Source organism: Rattus norvegicus, chromosome X, assembly GCF_036323735.1.
Source record: "Rattus norvegicus strain BN/NHsdMcwi chromosome X, GRCr8, whole genome shotgun sequence".
In the NCBI taxonomy this organism is placed as follows: Eukaryota; Metazoa; Chordata; class Mammalia; order Rodentia; family Muridae; genus Rattus; species Rattus norvegicus.
Window position 1 is genome coordinate 67,680,758 of NC_086039.1, and position 21,210 is coordinate 67,701,967.

Consider the following 21,210-nt stretch of genomic DNA (forward strand, 5'->3'; position numbering starts at 1 on the left):
CTCATATTATTCTGTTCTACAGAAATTTTCATACTATGGCATATTAATTATTTCAAAAATAGAAGTAAAATTAAATTGAAAACCACAAAGTGCCTTGGATGTTATTCAGAAGAGGGGCTGGAGCAGTACAAGTGTAGGTGTGATCGGAACTGTTAATAGGTGGAATGGTTATGTAAATGTGGGAAAATTAATAGGAACATTGTATGTAAATCATAGGTGAATACATATTACACAGTTGAAAGGAAGAGAAAATAAAACAGTAGTGGATGAATAGTAGTAGTAAGTGGTAGTAAGTCGATGAATGTTGAGCCGTATAATTTTAGGTCACATATTTGGTTCTCCTGTCAGTATTACTATTTGAAATAGTTAGGTAGCATTTTTGCAAACTTCTGCCCTAGAATTATAATAGCTACAATCATTCCTTATCATACCTTATACATACCATAACCTGTGTACTGACTGGTCATCGTATGATGAGAACACAGCTGGCTAGCTCGTTCTCTCTCTCTCTCTCTCTCTCTCTCTCTCTCTCTCTCTCTCTCTCTCTCTCTCTCTCTAACTATCCATATAGTTTGCTCACTCCACTTTCCAGAATTCCATTTAAAACACTCTCATGAAGGCCTTCCAACTCAATGAACCTAAACACGGACAACCCTCCCTCCACCCAACACTTCCTATTTCTTTCTTTCCTGACAATTTGCTCATTTTTTGTTGTATTGACTTTAGCATTTCTTATCACTTTTTTATCTATTTTTTTATTAACTTAAGTATTTCTTATTTACATTTCGAATGTTATTCCCTTTACCGGTTTCTGGGCAAACATCCCCCTAATCCCCCGCCTCCCCTTCTTTTTTTTTTTTTTTTATTAACTTGAGTATTTCTTATTTACATTTCGAGTGTTATTCCCTTTCCCCATTTCCAGGCAAACATCCCCCTAATTCCTCCCCCTCCCCTTCCATATGGGTGTTCCCCTCCCCACCCTCCCCCCATTGCCGCCCTCCCCCCCAACAATCTAGTTCACTGGGGGTTCAGTCTTAGCAGGACCAAGGGCTTCCCCTTCCACTGGTGCTCTTACTAGGATATTCACTGCTACCTATGAGGTCAGAGTCCAGGGTCAGTCCATGTATAGTCTTTGGGTAGTGGCTTAGTCTCTGGAAGCTCAGGTTGCTTGGTATTGTTGTTCATAAGGGGTCTCGAGCCCCTTCGAGCTCTTCCAGTTCTTACTCTGATTCCTTCAATGGGGGTCCTATTCTCAGTTCAGTGGTTTGCTGCTGGCATTCGCCTCTGTATTTGCTGTATTCTGGCTGTGTCTCTCAGGAGAGATCTACATCCGGTTCCTGTCAGCCTGCCCTTCTTTGCTTCATCCATCTTGTCTAATTGGATGGCTGTATATGTATGGGCCACTTGTGGGGCAGGCTCTGAATGGGTGTTTCTTCTATGTCTGTTTTAATCTTTGCCTCTCTATTCCCTGCCAATGGTATTCTTGTTCCCCTTTTAAAGAAGGAGTGAAGCATTCACATTTTGATCATCCATCTTGAGTTTCATTTGTTCTAGGCATCTAGGGTAATTCAAGCATTTGGGCTAATAGCCACTTATCAATGAGTGCATACCATGTATGTCTTTCTGTGATTGGGTTAGCTCACTCAGGATGATATTTTCCAGTTCTAACCATTTGCCTACGAATTTCATAAAGTCATTGTTTTTGATAGCTGAGTAATATTCCATTGTGTAGATGTACCACATTTTCTCTATCCATTCCTCTGTTGAAGGGCATCTGGGTTCTTTCCAGCTTCTGGCTATTATGAATAAGGCTGTGATGAACATAGTGGAGCACGTGTCTTTGTTATATGTTGGGGCATCTTTTGGGTATATGCCCAAGAGAGGTATAGCTGGATCCTCAGGCAGTTCAATGTCCAATTTTCTGAGGAACCTCCAGACTGATTTCCAGAATGGTTTTACCAGTCTGCAATCCCACCAACAATGGAGGAGTGTTCCTCTTTCTCCGCATCCTCGCCAGCATTTGCTGTCACCTGAGTTTTTGATCTTAGTCATTCTCACTGGTGTGAGGTGAAATCTCAGGGTTGTTTTGATTTGCATTTCCCTTATGACTAAAGATGTTGAACATTTCTTTAGATGTTTCTCAGCTACTCGGCATTCCTCAGCTGTGAATTCTTTGTTTCGTTCTGAACCCCATTTTTAATAGGGTTATTTGTCTCCCGGCGGTCTAACTTCTTGAGTTCTCTGTATATTTAGGATATAAGGCCTCTATCTGTTGTAGGATTGGTAAAGATCTTTTTCCAATCTGTTGGTTGTCGTTTTGTCCTAACCACAGTGTCCTTTGCCTTACAGAATCTTTGCAGTTTTATGAGATCCCATTTGTCGATTCTTGATCTTACAGCATAAGCCATTGGTGTTTTGTTCAGGAAATTTTTTCCAGTGCCCATGTGTTCCAGATGCTGCCCTAGTTTTTCTTCTATTAGTTTGAGTGTGTCTGGTTTGATGTGGAGGTCCTTGATCCACTTGGACTTAAGCTTTGTACAGGGTGATAAGCATGGATCGATCTGCATTCTTCTACATGTTGCCCTCCAGTTGAACCAGCACCATTTGCTGAAAATGCTATCTTTTTTCCATTGGATGGTTTTGGCTCCTTTGTCTAAAATCAAGTGCCCATAGGTGTGTGGGTTCATTTCTGGGTCTTCAATTCTGTTCCACTGGTCTATCTGTCTTTCTCTGTACCAATACCATGCAGTTTTTATCACTATTGCTCTGTAATACTGCTTGAGTTCAGGGATAGTGATTCCCCCTGAAGTCCTTTTATTGTTGAGGATAGCTTTAGCTATCCTGGGTTTTTTGTTATTCCAGATGAATTTGCAAATTGTTCTGTCTAACTCTTTGAAGAATTGGATTGATATTTTGATGGGGATTGCATTGAATCTGTAGATCACTTTTGGTAAAATGGCCATTTTTACTATATTAATCCTGCCAATCCATGAGCATGGGAGATCTTTCCATCTTCTGAGGTCTTCTTCAATTTCTTTCTTCAGAGTCTTGAAGTTCTTATTGAACAAATCTTTTACTTGCTTGGTTAAAGTCACACCGAGGTACTTTATATTATTTGGGTCTATTATGAAGGGTGTCATTTCCCTAATTTCTTTCTTGGCTTGTTTCTCTTTTGTGTAGAGGAAGGCTACTGATTTATTTGAGTTAATTTTATACCCAGTCACTTTGCTGAAGTTGTTTATCAGGTTTAGTAGTATTCCGGTGGAACTTTCGGCATCACTTAGATATACTATCATATCATCTGCAAATAGTGATATTTTGACTTCTTCTTTTCCGATCTGTATCCCCTTGACCTCCTTTTGTGGTCTGATTGCTCTGGCTAGAACTTCAAGAACTATATTGAATAAGTAGGGAGAGAGTGGGCAGCCTTGTCTAGTCCCTGATTTTAGTGGGATTGCTTCAAGTTTCTCTCCATTTAGTGTAATGTTAGCAACTGGTTTGCTGTATATGGCTTTTACTATGTTTAGGTATGGGCCTTGAATTACTGTTCTTTCCAGGACTTTTATCATGAAGGGGTGTTGGATTTTGTCAAATGCTTTATCAGCATCTAGTGAAATGACCATGTGGTTTTGTTCTTTCAGTTTGTTTATATAATGGATCACGTTGATGGTTTTCCGTATATTAAACCATCCCTGCATGCCTGGGATGAAGCCTATTTTATCATGGTGGATGATTGTTTTGATGTTTTCTTGGATTCGGTTTGCCAGAATTTTATTGAGTATTTTTGCGTCGATATTCATAAGGGAAATTGGTCTGAATTTCTCTTTCTTTGTTGGGTCTTTGTGTGGTTTAGGTATAAGAGTAATTGTGGCTTCATAGAAGGAATTCGGTAGTGATCCATCTGTTTCAATTTTGTGGAATAGTTTGGATAATATTGGTATGAGGTCTTCTATGAAGGTCTGATAGAATTCTGCACTACACCCGTCTGGACCTGGGCTGTTTTTGGTTGGGAGACCTTTAATGACTGCTTCTATTTCCTTAGGAGTTATGGGGTTGTTTAACTGGTTTATCTGTTTTTAAACATAGCATATATATTCACTTTATTTCATGTCTCTTAGATTATTATTACTGTTGCTGTTATTGTTTTAGTTGTTGTTGAGATTTAGCAAGTTCTCTTATGACATTTTCATATATACTTAAGCTTTTGTTGACTACTCCTCTTTTCCTCTCCCTCATCTCTCTGCACTGCACCCTCACTGATGTCTTATGTAACATTACTATACCCAGCATTCCCCTCCTAATGTTCAGACCACACATGTTCTATTACCCTCCCAGCTCCTCTCTCTTGAAACAACACTTTTGTCTCCTCTCATAGGCCCCTTCTCAGTTTCCTGGAATCTACAAATATTTACTCCCACACAAATTCACATCTTTAAAATTTGCTAGGATCTCTACATGAGGGAGAGTGCACAGTGTTTCTCTTTCTGAAATGGGTTGCCTCGATATCTTTTCTAATTCCATCTATTTCCCTGCAGACTTCATTTTTCTTTATGGTCGAACACAATCCATTGTGTATGTGTATTACATTTTCATTATCCATTCATCCATCGAAGGATATCTAGGCTAGTTCCATTTTCTTGCCATTGTTTACAGAACAGCAGTAAACATGGATGTGTAAGTATCTCTGTGGAATGGTATAGAGTCCTTTGGGTAAATGCTCAGGAATTGGATAGCTGATTCATATAGTAGTTCTATTGTTAGTTTTTGTCCTGGATAGTTTTGTGTCAACTTGACACAGCTATAGTCATCTGAGAGTAAGGAATCTCAGTTGAGAAAATGCATCCATAACATCTAGCAATAAGATATTCTCTCAATTAGTGGTTGATGGGGAGGGCCCAGCCCATTGTGGGTAATATAATCCCTGAGTTCTATAAGAAAACAACCTAAACTCCCTACATATTTGTGGCAAATGTGCAGCTTGTTGTTCTTATAGTTCCCATAAGAAGAATGGGTGCTATCTCAGTCTCTGTCCCCCGACATTGTATCCTCCCCCACACTTGGACTGTCTGGATGGGCTTCAGTGAGAGAAGATGTGCCTAGACCTACTGGAACTAAATTTCCTAGAGTGGGGTGGTACCCAAGGAGGCTCTTCACCTCTCAGGAGAATGGAGGGGAGTAAATAGGGGGGAGGGATTTGTAAGACTGGAACTTGGCAAAAAGGAGGGAGGGGAGCTGTGATTGGGATGTAAAATGAAAAAAAAAATAAAGCTGAGTATACTATGTAGAGCAAGTCAGTAAACAGTACCCCTCCCATGGCCTCTGCATCAGTTCCTGTGTGTGGGTTCCCACCCTGTGTGACTTGCTGTCCTGGCTTCCATTGATATTGAACTGTGATATCGAAGTATAAGACCAATAAGCCCTTCCCTTCCCATTTTGCCTTTGGTCATGGTGTTTCATTAAACAATAGTAACACTAACACAGGTTCTTTCTTTTCTTAAAAGAGAGCTCCACACCAATTTCCATTATGACTGCACTAGATTCTAAGCTTTATAAAAGCAAATCTACTGTGTTCACCTCTGTCTCAGACACCCATGAGAGTGCCTTGATCTGGTGGTTCAAAAAATCAAGTACATTATCAATAAGACACACAAGGCCAAATGCCCCCCATCTCCAAAAACCACCATTTCAACTATGTCATTCTAAGATATAGCTATAATAGGCCTTCTTTTCTTTCAGTCTCACACAAGAAGGAAAAAAGAAAAGAAAAGAAGAGAAAACTACATAGAAGAAACATATGCACTGATTGTTTCTGAGACATTGAGAATATACCAATGACAACTAGTAGTTTCTGAGGGGTGATGAAACAAACAAGGCCAGCCTTGTGATCACTTTCACACTTGTAAATGGTAGACCATAGCGCCACCACAGACAAGCCTGCATGGAAAACAGCAGCGCCCTTTCTTAGAGGTGGAAAAGAGGTGGGAAAGAGGAAGTAAGAGCCTATGGAGAATACCAGAGAGGGAAAGTTTTCCTAGCTACCAAAATATTCAAAATACTTCAGACTGAATGCAACCCAAGAGAATTAAGTTTTTTGAAAGAAATAAGCTTCTTTGAAGATTTATAGGAAAATACAAAAATCCTAACATATAAACTTATGATAATCAAGACAATGTGCCATTGGTACTGGTATTAGGAAGGACAGATAGGCTACATTAATGGAACATACTAGAACATCTAAATGCAGACTAATAAGTACATAGATGATTAGATTTTTTTTTTCTTTTTTCCGGAGCTGGGGACCGAACCCAGGGCCTTGCGCTTGCTAGGCAAGCGCTCTACCACTGAGCTAAATCCCCAACCCCTAGATATTTTTTGAAAGTCAATTCAATACAGTTATTTATTTCCTCCTAGAATGTAAATAAAGAAAATATCCAATAAAAGAAAAAAACTTTAAAAATAAAAACAAAATCTATTATCTTCATAAGATAGGATTTTAGGTCAACATCCTGGCTTTCAGAGGTGTTGGTGTATCCAGGGCTTTCTGTGGTGGAATAACTTGGCTCTGATGATGCACACATATATTGGTTTCTGTTGTGTATGGTCTTGCACTTGCATCTCACCATCTGGTTATCTCTGGTGTTAGCGGGTCTCAGTGTCTCTCCTTGGTGCCTGCCTTTGTGTCCCTAGGTTGTCTCCTGGGAGGCCTGTGACCCTGGCTGCAGCAGACCTCCTGGGAGGCCTTCAGACTACGGGGTCTCCAGAGGAGCATGCGCACTGCTGACCTGTTGCCCTGGCTGCAGTAGATCTCTTAGGCGGCCCTCTTATGGAATGATCTGAATTATTGTCCGAGTAATTATGATGAATACAAAACCCACAGCAAAAGAACAATATCAGACAGCTCCATGTTTCTACTTATTAAAAAAATATAAAAATTAACCTGTGTTGTCAGAAAGTGATCAGGAGTTTCCCAAGGTAGGAAATAGAGGGAAGAATCTTCAAGGAAACCAGAAGTATATGGAAGGACACAAATATGCCCATTCACTTGAAGATGGGGATGAGTTTAGAGACGTGCAGATATGTCAAGACTTACTAAGTTGTATACATATTAAGTATGCTTTATCTTACAGAATTGTAATTCTATATTCCAATAAAGGTGTATAAAATGTAGTATACAATCTACATGATCCACCGATAGCTTTAAGTGCTTTTTTGTTTCATAAACATTTGCTTAGTAAGACTATTTCTGTATTGAGATCTTAAAATATGTTGCCACTATTTTTCTAACTACTGTTTTTCTTCTTTTAACTTTTAGAAAACATATTTCTGTCAAGGTTATTTTGTGTCATATGAGAGAGAGAATTCTAAGATGAGCAAATCAATATAACAGGCAAATTCGCGTATTATATCTCTAGTATAAACCTTAGAACTAATCCAATTATGCTTTCCTGAGCAAAATACAAATGGTAGCTATTATAAAAAATAAATAAGCTAGAAGAAAAGATACCATTAATACATATTAAAGTAAATTATGAGAAAATACAATGAACATAATAGTTAAGGGGTAAATATCAAATGATAAGAAATAAGCAAGTTGCTAAAACAGAAAAATAGACAAAGGCATTTAAAAAGACATAATTAAAAGAAGAAAACACATAGCACAGAAACATGAAATTGTAACAACTTCACAGCTAATCAAAAAATGCATATTAATACATCATGCTTCTCAATTAGCCTAATATATTTCACAGAACTAGAAACTAGCTGGACAAAAGCTATCTTTATAAGCTTTGTTGATAGCATGATTTGTTTTAGCTGTATTTGTATTCACTGAAGCAATGACTATAAGAGTTCTTTTTATTATCAACAATTCTAGGACTCACATTGAGCAAAAGTACTGACATAATTATATGCTGATAACTTCTCTGCAGCATTTTGCTTAAACAAAATTTTAAAAATTGTATAACATAAAGATATCTATGTGAATTATGATTCATCTAGAGATGAGTATTATGTAACTATTAAAAAGTGATGTAGAGGCCACAGCTCCCTGCCCACAAACACCGTGGGAGAGAGAACTCATCACCCAGAAGTGTGGGCAATACAAAGAGTGCAGGGCAGAAGAGACCACCACTCCTGCCCACCTTTGTCCACATCCCTGGCCCAAGAGGAAACTGTATAGGGCCTGTAGAAACAGGAACATAGGGGCACTCAAGCTACAGGTGCCCTGCGGTCCAGACTGTGCCCCAATCGGAAGGAACCTGGTCAAACAGTTCCCTGCACACAAATCCCGTGGGAGGGAGAGGTAGACCTTCAGAGGGGCAGACACACGTGGGAAATCAGAGGAGACTACTCTCTGCCCACATTTCTGACTCTAGAGGAAAATGCCTAGTGCCATCTGGACCCCATGTGAACAGGGACCCCGGCAAGGAGGGGCAGGCCCTTCTGGTTGCTGTCCTCATGGAGAGCTGAAATCCAGAACCGAGGAGCAACTTCAGGCCCAAGACCAGAGGTAGGACCAACTTTTCTGCTCCAAGTGACCTGCAAGGTGGACTCAGGACACATGTCCACAGGAACAGCTGAAGACCAGTAGACAGGAAAGACTACACTCCTGAAAGCAGAACACTCTGATCCCATAACTGGCTGAAAGAAAACAGGAAAACAGGTCTACAGCAGTCCTGACACACAGACCTATAGGACAGTCTAGCCACTGTCAAAAATAGCAGAACAAGGTAACAACAGAGACAACCTGATGGCGAGAGGCAAGCGTAGGAACCCAAGCAACAGAAAAAAAGACTACATCGCATCATCAGAGCCCAATTCTCCCACCAAAGCAAACACTGAATATCCAAACACACCAGAAAAGCAAGATCTAGATTTCAAATCACATTTGATCATGATGATGGAGGACTTTAAGAAAGACATAAAGAACTACTTTAGAGAAATGCAGGAAAACACAAGTAAACAATTAGAATGCCTTAGCGAGGAAACACAAAAATCCTTGAAAGAATTACAGGAAAACACAATCAAACAGGTGAAGGAATTGAAAATGGAAATAGAAACAATAAAGAAAGCACAAAGGGAGACAACCCTGGATGTAGAAAACCAAAGGAAGAGACAAGGAGCTGTAGATACAAGCATCAACAACAGAACACAAGAGATAAAAGAGAGAATCTCAGGAGCAGAAGATTCCATAGAAATCATCGACACAACTGTCAAAGATAATGTAAAACAGAAAAAGCTACTGGCTCAAAACATACAGGAAGAACAGGGCACAATGAGAAGATTAAACCTAAGGATAATGGGAATAGAAGAGAGTGAAGACTCCCAGCTCAAAGGACCAGTAAATATCTTCAACAAAATCATAGAAGAAAACTTCCCTAACCTAAAGAAAGAGTTGCCCATAAATATACAAGAAGCCTACAGAAATCCAAATAGATTGGACCAAAAAAGAAACTCCTCCCATCACATAATAGTCAAAATACCAAATGCACAAAATAAAGAAAGAATATAAAAAGCAGTAAGGGAAAAAGGTCAAGTAACATATAATGACAGACCTATCAGAATTACACAAGACTTCTCACCAAAGGCTATGAGAGCCAGAAGATCCTGGACAGCTGTCATACAGAACCTAAGAGAATACAAATGCAAGCCCAAGTTACTGTATCCAGCAAACCGCTCAATTAACATAGGAGAAACCAAGATATTCCATGACAAAATGAAATTTACACAATATCTTTCTACAAATCCAGTCCTACGAATGGTAAAGCCCAACACAAGGACACAAGCTGCACCCTGCAAAAAGGAAGATACTAATCGTTTTGCAATAAAACAAAGAGGAGACAAGAACACAAACATAATCTCACCTCCAAATACAAAGATAACAGGAAACAACAATCACTATTCCTTAATATCTCTCAACACCAATGGACTCAATTCCCCAATAAAAAGACACAGATTAAGAAACTGTATACTTGACCCGGTGAGAGAGAGACCCAACCGCCTGGTCAGGTGGGCACTCCTGAGGCTGCAGAGCGGAAGAGACCACCAACACTGCTCACCCCTGCCCACATCCCTGGCCCAAGAGGAAACTGTATAAGGCCTCTGGGCTCCCGTGGGGGAGGGCCCAGGAGCGGCAGGACCCCTGCCTGAGACACCTCCGGAACCTGAAAGAAACAGACCGGACAAACAGTTCTCTGCACCCAAATCCCGTGGGAGGGAGAGCTAAACCTTCAGAGAGGCAGACAAGCCTGGGAAACCAGAAGAGACTGCTCTCTGCACACACATCTCGGACGCCAGAGGAAAAAGCCAAAGACCATCTGGAACCCTGGTGCACTGAAGCTCCCGGAAGGGGCAGCACAGGTCTTCCTGGTTGCTGCCGCTGCAGAGTGCCCCTGGGCAGCACCCCACGAGCAAACCTGAGCCTCAGGACCACAGGTAAGACCAAATTTTCTGCTGCAAGAAAGCTGCCTGGTAAACTCAAGACACAGGCCCACAGGAACAGCTGAAGACCTGTAGAGAGGAAAAACTACACGCCCGAAAGCAGAACACTCTGTCCCCATAACTGACTGAAAGAGAGGAAAACAGGTCTACAGCACTCCTGACACACAGGCTTATAGGACAGTCTAGCCACTGTCAGAAATAGCAGAACGAAGTAACACTAGAGATAATCTGATGGCGAGAGGCAAGCGCAGGAACCCAAGCAACAGAAACCAAGACTACATGCCATCATCGGAGCCCAATTCTCCCACCAAAACAAACATGGAATATCCAAACACACCAGAAAAGCAAGATCTAGTTTCAAAATCATATTTGATCATGATGCTGGAGGACTTCAAGAAAGACTTGAACACACTTAGGGAAGCACAGGAAAACATTAATAAACAAGTAAAAGCCTACAGAGAGGAATCGCAAAAATCCCTGAAAGAATTCCAGGAAAACACAATCAAACAGTTGAAGGAATTAAAAATGGAAATAGAAGCAATCAAGAAAGAACACATGGAAACAACCCTGGATATAGAAAACCAAAAGAAGAGACAAGGAGCTGTAGATACAAGCTTCACCAACAGAATACAAGAGATGGAAGAGAGAATCTCAGGAGCAGAAGATTCCATAGAAATCATTGACTCAACTGTCAAAGATAATGTAAAGCGGAAAAAGCTACTGGTCCAAAACATACAGGAAATCCAGGACTCAATGAGAAGATCAAACCTAAGGATAATAGGTATAGAAGAGAGTGAAGACTCCCAGCTCAAAGGACCAGTAAATATCTTCAACAAAATCATAGAAGAAAACTTCCCTAACCTAAAAAAAGAGATACCCATAGACATACAAGAAGCCTACAGAACTCCAAATAGATTGGACCAGAAAAGAAACACCTCCCGTCACATAATTGTCAAAACACCAAACGCACAAAATAAAGAAAGAATATTAAAAGCAGTAAGGGAAAAAGGTCAAGTAACATATAAAGGGAGACCTATCAGAATCACACCAGACTTCTCGCCAGAAACTATGAAGGCCAGAAGATCCTGGACTGATGTTATACAGACGCTAAGAGAACACAAATGCCAGCCCAGGTTACTGTATCCAGCAAAACTCTCAATTAACATACATGGAGAAACCAAGATATTCCATGACAAAACCAAATTTACACAATATCTTTCTACAAATCCAGCACTACAAAGGATAATAAAGGGTAAAGCCCAACATAAGGAGGCAAGCTATACCCTAGAAGAAGAGAGAAACTCATCGTCTTGGCAACAAAACAAAGAGAATGAAAGCACACAAACATAACCTCACATCCAAATATGAATATAACGGGAAGCAATAATCACTATTCCTTAATATCTCTCAATATCAATGGCCTCAACTCCCCAATAAAAAGACATAGATTAACAAACTGGATATGCAACGAGGACCCTGCATTCTGCTGCCTACAGGAAACACACCTCAGAGACAAAGACAGACACTACCTCAGAGTGAAAGGCTGGAAAACAACTTTCCAAGCAAATGGTCAGAAGAAGCAAGCTGGAGTAGCCATTCTAATATCAAATAAAATCAATTTCCAACTAAAAGTCATCAAAAAAGATAAGGAAGGACACTTCATATTCATCAAAGGAAAAATCAACCAAGATGAACTCTTAATCCTAAATATCTATGCCCCAAATACAAGGGCACCTACATACGTAAAAGAAACCTTACTAAAGCTCAAAACACACATTGCACCTCACACAATAATAGTGGGAGATTTCAACACCCCACTCTCATCAATGGACAGATCATGGAAACAGAAATTAAACAGTGATGTAGACAGACTAAGAGAAGTCATGAGCCAAATGGACTTAACGGATATTTATAGAACATTCTATCCTAAAGCAAAAGGATATACCTTCTTCTCAGCTCCTCATGCTACTTTCTCCAAAATTGACCATATAATTGGTCAAAAAACGGGCCTCAACAGGTACAGAAAGATAGAAATAATCCCATGCGTGCTATCGGACCACCACGGCCTAAAACTGGTCTTCAATAACAATAAGGGAAGAATGCCCACATATACGTGGAAATTGAACAATGCTCTACTCAATGATAATCTGGTCAAGGAAGACATAAAGAAAGAAATTAAAAACTTTTTAGAATTTAATGAAAATGAAGATACAACATACTCAAACTTATGGGACACAATGAAAGCTGTGCTAAGAGGAAAACTCATAGCGCTGAGTGCCTGCAGAAAGAAACAGGAAAGAGCATATGTCAGCAGCTTGACAGGACACCTAAAAGCTCTAGAACAAAGAGAAGCAAATACACCCAGGAGGAGTAGAAGGCAGGAAATAATCAAACTCAGAGCTGAAATCAACCAAGTAGAAACAAAAAGGACCATAGAAAGAATCAACAGAACCAAAAGTTGGTTCTTTGAGAAAATCAACAAGATAGATAAACCCTTAGCCAGACTAATGAGAGGACAGAGAGAATGTGTCCAAATTAACAAAATCAGAAATGAAAAGGGAGACATAACTACAGATTCGGAGGAAATTCAAAAAATCATCAGATCTTACTATAAAAACCTATATTCAACAAAATTTGAAAATCTTCAGGAAATGGACAATTTCCTAGACAGATACCAGGTATCGAAGTTAAATCAGGAACAGATAAACCAGTTAAACAACCCCATAACTCCTAAGGAAATAGAAGCAGTCATTAAAGGTCTCCCAACCAAAAAGAGCCCAGGTCCAGACGGGTTTAGTGCAGAATTCTATCAAACCTTCATAGAAGACCTCATATCAATATTATCCAAACTATTCCACAAAATTGAAACAGATGGAGCCCTACCGAATTCCTTCTACGAAGCCACAATTACTCTTATACCTAAACCACACAAAGACACAACAAAGAAAGAGAACTTCAGACCAATTTCCCTTATGAATATCGACGCAAAAATACTCAATAAAATTCTGGCAAACCGAATTCAAGACCACATCAAAACAATCATCCACCATGATCAAGTAGGCTTCATCCCAGGCATGCAGGGATGGTTTAATATACGGAAAACCATCAACGTGATCCATTATATAAACAAACTGAAAGAACAGAACCACATGATCATTTCATTAGATGCTGAGAAAGCATTTGACAAAATTCAACACCACTTCATGATAAAAGTCCTGGAAAGAATAGGAATTCAAGGCCCATACCTAAACATAGTAAAAGCCATATACAGCAAACCAGTTGCTAACATTAAACTAAATGGAGAGAAACTTGAAGCAATCCCACTAAAATCAGGGACTAGACAAGGCTGCCCAATCTCTCCCTACTTATTCAATATAGTTCTTGAAGTTCTAGCCAGAGCAATCAGACAACAAAAGGAGATCAAAGGGATACAGATCGGAAAAGAAGAGGTCAAAATATCACTATTTGCAGATGACATGATAGTATATTTAAGTGATCCCAAAAGTTCCACCAGAGAACTACTAAAGCTGATAAACAACTTCAGCAAAGTGGCTGGGTATAAAATTAACTCAAATAAATCAGTTGCCTTCCTCTATACAAAAGAGAAACAAGCCGAGAAAGAAATTAGGGAAACGACACCCTTGATAATAGACCCAAATAATATAAAGTACCTCGGTGTGACTTTAACCAAGCAAGTAAAAGATCTGTACAATAAGAACTTCAAGACATTGAGGAAAGAAATTGAAGAAGACCTCAGAAGATGGAAAGATCTCCCATGCTCATGGATTGGCAGGATTAATATAGTAAAAATGACCATTTTACCAAAAGCAATCTACAGATTCAATGCAATCCCCATCAAAATACCAATCCAATTCTTCAAAGAGTTAGACAGAACAATTTGCAAATTCATCTGGAATAACAAAAAACCCAGGATAGCTAAAGCTATCCTCAACAATAAAAGGACTTCAGGGGGAATCACTATCCCTGAACTCAAGCAGTATTACAGAGCAATGTGATTAAAAACTGCATGGTATTGGTACAGAGACAGACAGATAGACCAATGGAATAGAATTGAAGACCCAGAAATGAACCCACACACCTATGGTCACTTGATTTTTGACAAAGGAGCCAAAACCATCCAATGGAAAAAAGATAGCATTTTCAGCAAATGGTGCTGGTTCAACTGGAGGGCAACATGTACAAGAATGAAGATCGATCCATGCTTATCACCCTGTACAAAGCTTAAGTCCAAGTGGATCAAGGACCTCCACATCAAACCAGACACACTCAAACTAATAGAAGAAAAACTAGGGAAGCATCTGGAACACATGGGCACTGGAAAAAATTTCCTGAACAAAACACCAATGGCTTACGCTCTAAGATCAAGAATCGACAAATGGGATCTCATAAAACTGCAAAGCTTCTGTAAGGCAAAGGACACTGTGGTTAGGAAAAAATGGCAACCAACAGATTGGGAAAAGATCTTTACCAATCCTACAACAGATAGAGGCCTTATATCCAAAATATACAAAGAACTCAAGAAGTGAGACCGCAGGGAAACAAATAACCCTATTAAAAAATGGGGTTCAGAGCTAAACAAAGAATTCACAGCTGAGGAATGCCGAATGGCTGAGAAACACCTAAAGAAATGTTCAACATCTTTAGTCATAAGGGAAATGCAAATCAAAACAACCCTGAGATTTCACCTCACACCAGTGAGAATGGCTAAGATCAAAAACTCAGGTGACAGCAGATGCTGGCGAGGATGTGGAGAAAGAGGAACACTCCTCCATTGTTGGTGGGATTGCAGACTGGTAAAACCATTCTGGAAATCAGTCTGGAGGTTCCTCAGAAAATTGGACATTGAACTGCCTGATGATCCAGCTATACCTCTCTTGGGCATATACCCAAAAGATGCCTCAACATATAAAAGAGACACGTGCTCCACTATGTTCATCGCAGCCTTATTTATAATAGCCAGAAAATGGAAAGAACCCAGATACCCTTCAACAGAGGAATGGATACAGAAAATGTGGTACATCTACACAATGGAATATTACTCAGTTATCAAAAACAACGAGTTTATGAAATTCGTAGGCAAATGGTTGGAACTGGAAAATATCATCCTGAGTGAGCTAACCCAATCACAGAAAGACATACATGGTATGCACTCATTGATAAGTGGCTATTAGCCCAAATGCTTGAATTACCCTAGATCCCTAGAACAAACGAAACTCAAGACGGATGATCAAAATGTGAATGTTTCACTCCTTCTTTAAATGAGGAAAAAGAATACCCTTGGCAGGGAAGGGAGAGGCAAAGATTAAAACAGAGACTGAAGGAACACCCATTCAGAGCCTGCCCTACATGTGGCCCATACATATACAGCCACCCAATTAGACAAGATGGATGAAGCAAAGAAGTGCAGACCGACAGGAGCCGGATGTAGATCGCTCCTGAGAGACACAGCCAGAATACAGCAAATACAGAGGCGAATGCCAGCAGCAAACCACTGAACTGAGAATAGGTTCCCTATTGAAGGAATCAGAGAAAGAACTGGAAGATCTTGAAGGGGCTCGAGACCCCAAAAGTACAACAATGCCAAGCAACCAGAGCTTCCAGGGACTAAGCCACTACCTAAAGACTATACATGGACTGACCCTGGACTCTGACCCCATAGGTAGCAATGAATATCCTAGTAAGAGCACCAGTGGAAGGGGAAGCCCTGGGTCCTGCTAAGACTGAACCCCCAGTGAACTAGTCTATGGGGGGAGGGCAGCAATGGGGGGAGGGTTGGGAGGGGAACACCCATAAGGAAGGGGAGGGGGGAGGGGGATGTTTGCCCGGAAACCGGGAAAGGGAATATCACTCGAAATGTATATAAGAAATACTCAAGTTAATAAAAAAAAAGTTAAAAAAAAAAGAAAGAAACTGTATACTTAAAGAGGACCCAGCATTTTGCTGCCTACAGGAAACACACCTCAGACTCAAAGACAGACACTACCTCAGAATAAAAGGCTGGAAAACAGCTTTCCAAGCAAATGGTCTGAAGAAGCAAGCTGGCAGAGCCATTCTAATATCGAATAAAATCAATTTTCAACCAAAAGTCATCAAAAAAGATAAGGAAGGACACTTCATATTCATCAACGGAAAAATCCACCAAGATGAACTCTCAATCCTAAATATCTATGCTCCAAATACAAGAGCACTTACATACATAAAAGAAACCTTACTAAAGCTCAAAGCACACATTGCACCTCTCGCAATAATAGTAGGAGATTTCAACACCCCATTCTCATCAATGGACAGATCATGGAAACTGAAATTAAACAGAGACATAGACAGAATAACAGAAGTCATGAATCAAATGAACTTAACAGATATTTATAGAACATTCTATCCTAAAACAAAAGGATATACCTTCTTCTCAGCACCCCATGGTACTTTCTCCAAAACTGACCATATAATTGGTCATAAAACAGGCCTCAATAGATACAGAAAGATAGAAATAATCTGATGCATCCAACAAGAACACCACGGGCTAAAGCTGGTCTTCAATAACAATAAGGAAACAATGCCCACATATACATGGAAGTTGAACAATGCTCTATTTAATGATAACCTACTCAAGGAAGAATTAAAGAAAGAAATTAAAGATTTCTTAGAATTTAATGAAAATGAAGGTACCACATACCCAAACTTATGAGACAAAATGAAAGCTGTGCTAAGAGGAAAACTCATAGCGCTGAGTGCCTGCAGAAAGAAACAGGAAAGAGCATATGTCAGCAGCTTGACAGCACACCTAAAAGCTCTAGAACAAAAAGAAGTAAACACACCCAGGAGGAGTAGAAAGCAGGAAATAATCAAACTCAGAGCTGAAATCAGCCAAGTACAGACAAAAAGGACTATACAAAGAATCAACAGAACCAAAAGCTGGTTCTTTCAGAAAATCAACAAGATAGATAAACCCTTAGTCAGACTAACCAGAGGACACAGAGAGTGTGTCCAAATTAACAAAATCAGAAATGAAAAGCTCCATAACAGAATCAGAGGAAACTCAAAAAACTCATCAGAGCCTACTACAAAAGCCTATATTCAACAAAACTTGAAAATCTGGAGGAAATGGACACTTTGCTAGACAGATACCAGGTATCGAAGTTAAATCAGGAACAGATAACCATTTAAAAATCACCATAACTCCTAAAGAAATAGAAGCAGTCATTAAAAGTCTCCCAACCAAAAAGAGCCCAGGTCCAGATGGGTTCAGTGCAGAATTCTATCAGACCTTCATAGAAGACCTCATACCAATACTATCCAAACTATTCCACAAAATTGAAACAGATGGCGCACTACCAAATTCCTTCTATGAAGCCACAATTACTCTTATACCTAAACCACACAAAGACCCAACAAAGAAAGAGAACTTCAGACCAATTTCCCTTATGAATATCGACGCAAAAATACTCAATAAAATTCTGGCAAACTGAATCCAAGAGCACATCAAAACAATCATCCACCATGATCAAGTAGGCTTCATCCCAGGTATGCAGGGATAGTTTAATATAAGGAAAATCATCAACATAATCCACTTTATAAACAAACTGAAAGATAAAAACCACATGATCATTTCACTAGATGCTGATAAAGCATTTGACAAAATTCAACACCCCTTCATGATAAAAGTCCTGGAAAGAACAGTAATTCAAGGCCCATACCTAAACATAGTAAAAGACATATACAGCAAACCAGTAGCTAATATTAAACTAAATGGAGAGAAATTTGAAGCAATCCCACTAAAATCAGGGACTAGACAAGGCTGCCAACTCTCTCCCTACTTATTCAATATAGTTCTCAAAGGCCTAGCCAGAGCAATCAGACAACAAAAAGAGATCAAAGGGATACAGATTGGAAAGGAGGAAGTCAAAATATCACTTTTTGCAGAAGATATGATAATATATTTAAGTGACCCCAATATTTCCACCAGAGAACTACTATACCTGATAAGCACCTTCAGCAAAGTGGCTGGGTATAAAATTAACTCAAATAAATTAGTAGCCTTCCTCTACAGAAAAGAGTAACAAGCAGAGAAAGAAATTAGGGAAATGACACCCTTCATTATAGTCCCAAATAATATAAAATACCTCAGTGTGACTTTAACCAAGGAAGTGAAAGATCTGTATGATAAGAACTTCAAGCCTCTGAAGAAAGAAATGAAGAAGATCTCAGAAGATGGAAAGATCTCCCATTCTCATGGATTGACAGGATTAATATAGTAAAAATGGCCATTTTACCAAAAGCGATCTACAGGTTCAATGTAATCCCCATTAAAATTCCAATCCAATTCTTCATAGAGTTAGACAGAACAATTTGCAAATTCATCTGGAATAAGAAAAAACCCAGGATAGCTAAAACTATCCTCAACAATAAAAGGACTTCTGGGGAATCACTATCCCTGAACTCAAGCAGTATTACAGAGCAATAGTGATAAAAACTGCATGGTATTGGTACAGAGACAGACAGATAGACCAGTGGAACAGAATTGAAGACCCAGAAATGAACCCACACACCTATGGGCACTTGATTTTTGACAAAGGAGCCAAAACCATCCAATGGAAAAAAGATAGCATTTTCAGCAAATGGTGCTGGTTCAACTGGAGGTCAGCATGTAGAAGAATGCAGATCGATCCATTATTATCACCCTGTACAAAGCTTAAGTCCAAGAGGATCAAGGACCTCCACATCAAACCAGATACACTCAAACTAATAGAAGAAAAAGTGGGAAAGAATCTTGAACACATGGGCACTGGAGGAAATTTCCTGAACAAAACACTAATGGCTTATGCTGTAAGATCAAGAATCGACAAATGGGATCTCATGAAACTACAAAGCTTCTGTAAGGCAAAGGACACTGTCCTTAGGACAAAAAGGCAACCAACAGATTTGGAAAAGATCTTTACCAATCCTACAACTGATAGAGGGCTTATATCCAAAATATACAAGAACTCAAGAAGTTAGACTGCAGGGAGACAAATAACCCTATTAAAATGGGTTTCAGACTTGGGAGGGAAGAGGGAGGCAAAGTTTAAAACAGAGGCTGAAGGAACACCCATTCAGTGCCTGCCCCACATGTGGCCCATACATATTGAGCCATCAAACTAGATAAGATGGATGAAGCAAAGAAGTGCAGGCTGACAGGAACCAGATGTAGATCTCTCCTGAGAGACAAAGCCAGAATACAGCAAATGCATAGGTGAAGCAGCAAACCACTGAACTGAGAACTGGACCCCCGTTGAAGGAATCAGAGAAAGGACTGAAAGAACTTGAAGGGGCTCGAGACCCCATATGAACAACAATGCCAAGCAACCAGAGCTTCCAGGGACTAAGCCACTACCCAAAGACTATACATGGACTGACCCTGGACTCTAACCTCATAGGTAGCAATGAATATCCTAGTAAGAGCACCAGTGGAAGGGGAAGCCCTTGGTCCTGCCAAGGCTGGACCCCCAGTGAATAGGTTTCTTGTGGGGAGAGTGGTAATGGGTGGAGGATGGGGAGGGGAACACCCATATAGAATGGGAGGGGGAGAGGTTAGGGGGATTTTGTCATGGAAACCAGGAAATGTAAGTAAAAATTCTGAATTTAATAAAAATGGGAAAAAAAAGAAAAAAAAGTGATGTAAATTCATAGGAAATACCATGAAAAGATTTAGTAAATATTTTATAGTAGCTAACAAGGCAGCATAATTTAAATATATTTTTGTACGTATATGTATTTATATTTACTTGCTTTTTAGTGCCATTTAACAAAGAAAATAAATTTTAGGAATGTAACAAGCCTGAGTTCACATCTTAGTTGTATCGTCTGTTACCCAGTCACCTTATGTTTTGGGTTGTGAGCCTAGCCTTTCATGGCTGAGCCATCTCTTCAGCCCCCTAGACATCTTAGGTAAAGCTTCTTAACTTCTCTGGGCCTCAATATGCCAATCTGCCCAACGATATTACACCTATCTTCAAATACAATTATAATGGTTAATGATGAACTGATAAATATAAGTACTTGTATAACATTAATCTCCCCCCTCCCACTCTCTCAAGAGCCTATCTATTTTAAGATGAGAACTTCTCAACTGAGGAAAATTTTGTCTCACAGTGCATCTTTAATGTTACAAATGAAATATTTTGTTGTCACAATTATAGAAAGGGGATTGGTATGTAGTCGATAAAGGCCAGGAATACTGTTAAATATCTCCTTCATGTAATACACAGGACAATCTCCACCACTAAGTACTATTGGCTCAAACTGCTAAAATAAAGTCAAGTTTTAAAATTTATGCTCTATTAAAAGAATAATGGCAGATAATTATTAAAAGTGGATAGGATCCAAGAAAACATTTACCCTGGACTATGTTTCTGAATATACATTGAAAAGTTTCAATACAGTGAAGAAACAATACATACTGTGTTGGTGGGGTTTTTTTTATCATCTATCCATCTATCCAATCACCCACCTGTCCACCCATCCATCAAATACTTCACACATCACGAAATAAGCACAATTCCTGAAGACGTCGTCATCACTGGTACCCTCTTGCTCAGTTAGTTGTAATTATTGCTGAGTATTCATAACACACATGAACATTTTTCCTTCATGTTTGTCTGTGCACTATATGTATGGCATGCCTGAAGATCACACCAGGGCACGGAAACCCCAGGACTGGAGTTACAGATGGTTTTGAGCTTCCATGTAAGCGGTAGAAATTCAACCTGGATC

General features: G+C 39.6%; 1 protein-coding gene across 3 annotated transcripts in view; it reads right to left on the reverse strand.

Moving 5' to 3' along the window:
* The window catches only part of Ophn1 (oligophrenin 1), a 378,262-nt gene that overhangs the window by 40,802 nt on the left and 316,250 nt on the right, over positions 1 to 21,210 (reverse strand). The window lies entirely within an intron of this gene.